Source organism: Coregonus clupeaformis, unplaced genomic scaffold (assembly GCF_020615455.1).
Source record: "Coregonus clupeaformis isolate EN_2021a unplaced genomic scaffold, ASM2061545v1 scaf0247, whole genome shotgun sequence".
NCBI classification, from domain to species: domain Eukaryota; kingdom Metazoa; phylum Chordata; class Actinopteri; order Salmoniformes; family Salmonidae; genus Coregonus; species Coregonus clupeaformis.
This window is the reverse complement of record NW_025533702.1, coordinates 63,343-71,872: the sequence shown is the minus strand read 5'-3', so window position 1 is coordinate 71,872 and position 8,530 is coordinate 63,343. Positions and strand designations below refer to the sequence as shown.

At 42.6% G+C, this 8,530-nt stretch overlaps 1 pseudogene; it reads left to right on the top strand.

The window, feature by feature from the left end:
* The first annotated feature begins 324 nt into the window (after nt 1-324).
* On the top strand, nt 325-7,084 carry LOC121534787 (annotated as a pseudogene).
* The last annotated feature ends 1,446 nt before the right edge of the window (nt 7,085-8,530 follow it).

Here is an 8,530-nt window from a genome sequence, read left to right as displayed (position 1 = left end):
GTTTTTCAGAGTCAGTAGAAAGGCCTCTTTAGTGTCCTAAGTTTTCATAACTGTGACCTTAATTGCCTACCGTCTGTAAGCTGTTATTGTCTTAAGGACCATTCCACAGGTGCATGTTCATTAATTGTTTATGGTTCATTGAACAAGCATGGGAAATAGTGTTTAAACCCTTTACAATTAAGATCTGTGAAGTTATTTAGAATTTTACGAATTATCTTTGAAAGACAAGGTCCTGAATATGGGGCGTTTATTTTTTTGCTGAGTTTATATAGAGTATCCTATGGATTGTATCACCCATTCAGTGTCCTCTACTTCTGGTGTGGCATGACCCCACAGGTAGACCCTTCATTCATCTTCATTTATTTCACCCATTGTCACCATTTCTCCAACTTCTCTACTTTTTCTGGCCCACTACTGGCCCCCTTCTCGGAAGACAACTTTATGGTTTAGTTGCCATTCGAATGTTTATTCAATCTGAAGCATTGCACTTGTCTGTCTGTCTGTCTGTCTTGTCTGGCTCTCTGGCTGTCTGGCTCTGTTAGTGTCATGTTGAGTAAGGGTATTGTTAGAGGGCAGGGAAACAGATGGAGCCATTTGATGATTTGCCTTCTGCCATCTTGCTTCGCACCACCACTCCCCTGGCACTTTCCCTCAGTGTTATGTGACCGTATGGCTGGCTCTTCTGTCCTTTCCCAATTTCATTTTAGTTTAGTTTGCCACTTCAGTGTGATTTGCATTCAGTTTTCTATCTATGGCATTAATATTCAATTCAATTAGGGAGTGTGTCTTTTTTTAGATATAGACGTCAACAATATTTGTAACGCATGATAATTTAAACAATTAATGCTAATTAAATGTTTCCTTTTTGATTCATTGTATTATATCACATTGCTTTCATATGTGCTCAGTGCCCACCATTGTATTTGAAGACTTGAAATATACAAACTACCAGGGAGGATATTATTGACGTTTTTTTCATTTCAAAGGCCACAGATAATGTCATAGTGGGCTGCTTCGATGTTCCCATGGTGCACTCTACCTTCCTGGTGGTCCTGAGGCGGAGCACCGGCCGAGCGCTGGCCTTGCACCCTCCACACCATGATTACACCGTTCCCCTGGATGACATCATGGTCTTCGCCTTCTCTGCGCGGCGGGCAGGTCAGACATGGAGTCATAATGAATTGTGTTTAAATGCAACTTTCATTACTGCGTATTGAATGGGGGTCAGATCTGGATATAAATAGCATTTCTTTCAGCTTTCTTTCAGCTTTCCTTCTGGCACAATAGACCCAATACAATAGTCCCACAATTGCAAACCCCGCCTATCTATCACTCCAGGCAGACTCAATCAAACATGCAATACATGTAATGTGTATGTGTCTAATGTATTATGTTATATTATGACCCTGTGATTCCATGCAGATGTACATATGCAACAGAGAGCACTATGGGTATCTACCGCTGACCTTGAAGCAACAGCAGTGTCAGGAGGAGGAGGTGGCCATGCCACTGCATGACTGAGACGAATCCTTACTAAATATTTCTGCACAATTCTTGGAATGACATCAATGCATGAATACCATGAATGTTCAAGGTAGGTCTGAGAGTTCTGAGTTAGTTTGAGATATTCTCTCTCTCACACACACACCCCTCACTATCTTTTAATATATCCCTCTACTCTTGTCGTCTACTTTCTTTCACGCTTTTCCCTCGCCTATAGACCAGTCTCTGTGAAGCCGTTAGACTTCTCTCACTATAATTTCTTGTCAGAATGCTCACTCCTCCGTTATAGCTCACTAGCAATCTCTTTCTCTCCTTCATCATGCCCCCTCCCTTTAGAGAATCCCCAAACTGGTCATTAATGAGAGACTGAGGAATTCCTTCAGAAATCATAGATGGCAAATGTCTTAACAGTATGATCTGTTTTTATTTAATAATAAGAGTCTGATACAGGTATTTTTCTTCAGTCGATTATCAAATCAAATTCAAATCACATTTATTTATAAAGCCATTTTTACATCAGCAGATGTCACAAAGTGCTTATACAGAAACCCAGCTTAAAACCCCAAACAGCAAGCAATGCAGATGTAGAAGCACAGTGGCTAGGAAAAACTCCCTAGAAAGGCAGGAAGAAACCTAGAGAGGAACTAGGCTCTGAGGGGTGGCCAGTTCTCTTCTGGCTGTGCCAGGTGGAGATTATAAGAGTACATGGCCATTAAGGCCAGATTGTTCTTCATGATGTTCAAACGTTCATAGCTGACAAGCAGGGTCAAATAATAATCACAGTGGTTGTAGAGGGTGCAACAGGTCAGTACCTCAGGAGTAAAAGCCTACAGTTGGCTTTTCATAGCCGAGCATTCAGAGGTTGATCATGAAGCCGTCCAAATACAGGCACCATACACCTAAACCTCTGGAAAATATTTGATTTGATGAGGTTCTGAGAATGCACTTAGAATATATCTACTGTATATTGTGTCTTTAGTCATCCACTGTTATTAATTTCATGCAAATCATGAGAAAGGTGATAAAGGATGGAACTGTCTGATTTTCATGACCTATTCTCCCCACCTTCATTCTAGATCTTTCTGATTAATCTGAAGCGTCGCTTTGACTGGCGGGATCGAATGCTGAGCACGCTCGCCGTTCTAGGCATCAATATTACACTGACAGAGGCGGTGGATGGTAAGTATGACACAACAACCCAAAAGCACTTTACGTAACGTCTGCACCTGTTACTTCAGAAGGGGATAAAATACATTGCCTGCTATCCAAACTGAATCCTCACTCCACTCCACTATTGTTCCAATTAGTGAAGCATGGATTCATCAAACATTCAACTTAGATGTATCATCTATATCTTAATCTTCCTTTGATCTTTTGTTCTACCGTTTGTGCTAAATTTTGTCTGATAAAGAACAGGTGCCAATGCTGCACAGGTGCAAACTTGAAGTAAATCTAGCCCTAAGCATCTGGGCTGGGTTGGAACATTTGGAATTATGTTTACTAATCTTTTATTTTCTTCTCTTTTGTTCAGAGCCCTGAACACCTCCCAGCTGCAGGCGATGGGCATAGACATGTTGCCTGGGTACAAAGACCCGTATTCGGGGCGTGTCCTGACTCAATGGGAGATCGGCTGCTTCCTCAGTCACTACAACATCTTGAAACAAGTGCACATCTAGTCTATACATGCATATCGATTCTATACACATGAAAAACATTGCATGAAAATCCTAATAAACATTGATAGCTGCTACTTTTATTGATTTATTGTGTTAAGGATCTGTAACAGTGCTCAAACTACTTTACTACAACTCATTTGTTATTTGATAGATGGAAAGATAGTAGATAAACTACATGACCAAAAGTATGTGGACACCTGCTCGTCAAACATCTCATTCTAAAATCATGAGCATTAATATGGAGTTGGTCCCCCCTTTGCTGCTATAACAGCCTCCAATCTTCTGGGAAGGCTTTCCACAAAATTTTGGAACATTGCTGGGGGAACTTGCTTCCATTCAGCCACTGATGTTGGGCGATTAGGCCTGGCTCACAGTCGGCGTTCCAATTCATCCCAAAGGTGTTCGATGGGGTTGAGGTCAGGGCTCTGTGCAGGTCAGTCAAGTTCTTCCACACCGATCTCGACAAACCATTTCTGTATGGACCTCGCTTTGTGCACGGGGGCATTGTCATGCTGAAACAGGAAAGGTCCTTCCCCAAACTGTTGCCACAAAGTTGGAAGCACAGAATCGTCTAGAATGTCATTGTATGCTGTAGCGTTAAGATTTCCCTTTACTGGAACTAAGGGGCCTAGCCCAAACCATGAAAAACAGCCCCAGACCATTATTCCTCCTTCACCAAACTTTACAGTTGGCACTATGCATTGGGGCAGGTAGCGTTCTCCTGGCATCTGCCAAACCCAGATTAGTCTGTCGGACTGCCAGATGGTGAAGTGTGATTAATCACTCCAGAGAACGCGTTTCCACCACTCCAGCCGACGCTTGGCATTGTGCATGGTGATCTTAGGCTTGTGTGTGGCTGCTCAGCCATGGAAACCCATTTCATGAAGCTCCCAACAAACAGTTATTGTGCTGATGTTGCTTCCAGAGGCAGTTTGGAACTCGGTAGTAAGTGTTGCAACCGAAGACAGACGATTGTTGTGCGCTACGCGCTTCAGCACTGGGCGGTCCCGTTCTTTGAGCTTGTGTGGCCTACCACTTCGTGGCTGAGCCGTTGTTGCTCCTAGACGCTTCCACTTCACAATAACAGCACTTACAGTTGACCGGGGCAGCTCTAGCAGGGCAGAAATGTGATGAACTGACTTGTTGGAAAGGTGGCATGCTATGACGGTGCCACGTTGAAAGTCACTGACCTCTTCAGTAAGGCCATTCTACTGTCAATGTTTGTCTATGGAGATTGCATGGCTGTGTGCTCGATGTTATACACTGTCAGCAATGGGTGTGGCTGAAATAGCCGAATCCACTAACTTTTGTAAATATAGTGTAATGTAAATTGTTTTAATGTATCAAGTATTTAGAGATTCGAACCCTGGCTCAGTGGCCGTCCTGTGTTGCATGTCGCCCCCTAGGTGTTGAAACAGGGACTGCAGCATGTGCTGGCACTGGAGGACGATGTGAGGTTCATGCAGTGGTTCCGCAGCAGACTGGTGACCATCATGGAGAACGTGGACCAAGTGGGACTGGATTGGGATCTGATGTGAGGGCTGATTGGCTGCACACACTACATGTTCGTCGTCAAACCCACTGGCTCCAGGCCATCTATAAATCACTGCTAGGCAAATCCCCGCCCTATCTTAGCTCATTGGTCACCATAGCAGCACCCACCCGTAGTCTGCGCTCCAGCAGGTATATCTCACTGGTCATTCCCAAAGCCAACACCTCCTTTGGCCGCCATTCCTTCCAGTTCTCTGCTGCCAATGACTGGAACGAATTGCAAAAATCTCTGAAGCTGGAGACTCTTATCTCCCCCAATAACTTTAAGCATCAGTTGTCAGAGCACCTTACCGATCACTGCACCTGTACACAGCCCATCTGAAATTAGCCCACCCAACTACCTCATCCCTATATTGTTATTTAATTTGCTCTTTTGCACCCCAGTATCTCTATTTGCACATAATCTCTTGCACATCTAGCATTCCAGTGTTAATACTATTGTAATTATTCTGCACTATAGCCCATTTATTGCCTTACCTCCATAACTTGCTACATTTGCACACACTGTATATATATTTTCTGTTGTATTTTCTGACTATGTTTTTTTCTTTACCCCATATGTAACTCTGTGTTGTTTTTATTGCACTACTTTGCTTTATCTTGGCCAGGTCGCAGTTGTAAATGAGAACCTGTTCTCAACTGGCTTACCTGGTTAAATAAAGGTGAAATAAAATAAAAAAAATAAAAACACAGACAGACAGACAGACAGACGTTGAGGTGCAGCTTAATAGTCTAAAATGGCTTATTTTTCTAGGAATGCTTAATAAAACGAATGGAACAAGGTTGAAGCTTCTCTCTCCTTCTCCCTCTCTCCCTCAGCTACATTACATTCAGAAAATATTCAGACCCCTTCCCTTTTTCCACATTCTGCTACATTACAGCCTTTTTCTAAAATTTATTAAATTATACTTTTTTTCTCATCAATCTACACACAATACCCCATAATGACAAAGCAAAAACAGGTTTTTAGAAAATGTTGCACATTTATGAAAAAAAAAACAACTTACATATCACATTTACATAAGTATTCAGACCCTTTGCTCAGTACTTTGTTAAAGCACCTTTGGCAGCGATTACAACCTCAATCCTTCTTGGGTATGACGCTACAAGCTTGGCACACCTGTATTTGGGGAGTTTCTCCCATTCCTCTCTGCAGATCCTCTCAAGCTCTGTCAGGTAGGATGGGGAGCGTCGCTGCATAACTATTTTCAGGTCTCTCCAGAGATGTTCGATCAGGTTCAAGTCCGGGCTCTGGCTGGGCCACTCAAGGACATTCAGAGGGGTCTGAATACTTTCCGAATGCACTGTATGTGGGGCAAGATGACCCCCTCCACCCAGCCGGAGCGCTGGTACCCTGGTACACCCTGACTACTCCTACTGGATCCTGGGCTACACCCTCTCCCTGCAGGGGGGCAAGAGGCTCCTGGGGGCCCGGCCCCTGGGCAAGATGCTGTCTGAGGACAAATACCTGCCTGTCATGTTCAATAAGCACCCAAGGCGAGTTCCAGTGGTTGGACAAAGTATATTTGCATACAGACTTTTGCTCTTTTAACTGTGTTCACTCTTTTTCTTTCTCCAGCAAGCGCCTTATTAAGCAAGTACATGCTTGTTGAGTGACATTTGCCCGTGTAAACCCTGTGTTTGCTGGCCTTAAAGGAAAACTCCACTCAACAACTATCTTTTGGCATTTTTTTCATTAGTCCACTGTTGCTACAGTCCCATGTGTTGCATGTGAGCAGTTTTTCAAGATATTGGACTTTCAAGAAGCAATGTGTCACCTGGCACATCATCATGATGACGCATTTTGTGACTGTATCAACAGTGAACTAATGATAAAAATACCAAAAGTTTGTTTATGAGTGGATTTTTCCCTTAAGAGACCAGCTAGCGACCAAAACGGTGCAAACAATATGGTGATGGTTCAAGATCATCTTTCAATGGGCCTTGCGAAGCTAGGGGAAGGGGTTGTTTTCAGACCAGGCATGTCTGAAAACAACTGTCCTTGCACTCAGAGAGGAGTAGATGGCCCAGTTTGAGCAAAGGGACCTGCTGGCGTTCTCTGTGGAGCCGCTGCTCCTCTTCCCCACCCACTACACTCCCTCTCGGTTTCCACTAGCTTCCATAGCCACAAAGTCAGATTCCACAACCACAAAGTCAAAATTGGCTAAGAAAATTATATTTTTGGTCTTTATTTAAGGTTAGGGTTAGGCATAAGGTTAGCAGTGTGGTTAGGGTTAGGTTTAAAATCTGATTTTAAGAAGATTAATTGTAGAAATAGGCGGGGTTTATGACTTTGTGGTTGTGTTAACTAGTGATTATCCTCTCCCGCCTCGATTTAGAGCCACGCCTCATAGTTGTGTGATTTGCTCAGAATTTGAATTGATTAGCATGTCACCCCCTAAATTCCAAACAGTCCCACACTGTTTCCAGGCTCTATGCCCCTGCAATTTGAGCTTGGGGACAAGGTTAAGGTCACTCAAACAATCATCCCAAAATGTATTGTGTAACTCAGTGAAGTTACGTATAGATGGTGCTGAGCGATTATTGCTTTTTGAGGTTGGTTCGGTTTCGGTTATATTATTACAAAACAATTATGATTTCGATTATTTTTTTTAAACATCAAATGCTCTATGCATTATGTGGGTTGAATACCGTAACAACACAGAATAAAACAATTAATAAAATAATAATAATAATATGCCATTTAGCAGACGCTTTTATCCAAAGCGACTTACAGTCATGCGTGCATACATTTTTGTGTATGGGTGGTCCCGGGGATTGAACCCACTACCTTGGCGTTACAAGCGCCGTGCTCTACCAGCTGAGCTACAGAGGACCACAAGTCTCATGAGGGTGACTGCTTATCACTTTACTTTTTAACCATCAGTTATTCACATTACCTTAATAAAATATTTAAGTTGTTGTGTATATTACATTTGTTTTATTTGATGACTTTATTATTTAATTGCAAGTCATCATCTCTATAGAGCTGCTGCTTAAACTGTCTGATAAAATCACTATTTTAGTAGTTCTTCAAAGTAAATAAGGCAAACTTTTATGACTGCTGAATACCAATACCATACAAAGCAACTGCTCTCTATGTATCCCCTCAACACAGACTGGACATGTAGCCGCGCAATGGATTATGGTCATTGTAGTTAATTATCACGTTTGCTGTGCTAAACTATGTAGAACATTGGCCTGTTGGAAACTACAACTCCCTACTACAGTGAGGGAAAAAAGTATTTGATCCCCTGTTGATTTTGTACGTTTGCCCACTGACAAAGACATGATCAGTCTATAATTTTAATGGTAGGTTTATTTGAACAGTGAGAGACAGAATAACAACAACAAAATCCAGAAAAACATATGTCAAAAATGTTATAAATTGATTTGCATTTTAATGAGGGAAATAAGTATTTGACCCCTCTGCAAAACATGACTTAGTACTTGGTGGCAAAACCCTTGTTGGCAATCACAGAGGTCAGACGTTTCTTGTAGTTGGCCACCAGGTTTGCACACATCTCAGGAGGGATTTTGTTCCACTCCTCTTTTTAGATCTTCTCCAAGTCATTAAGGTTTCGAGCCTGACGTTTAGCAACTCAAACCTTCAGCTCCCTCCAGATTTTCTATGGGATTAAGGTCTGGAGACTGGCTAGGCCACTTCAGGACCTTAATGTGCTTCTTCTTGAGCCACTCCTTTGTTGCCTTGGCCGTGTGTTTTGGGTCATTGTCATGCTGGAATACCCATCCACGACCCATTTTCAATGCCCTGGCTGAGGGAAGGAGGTACTCACCCA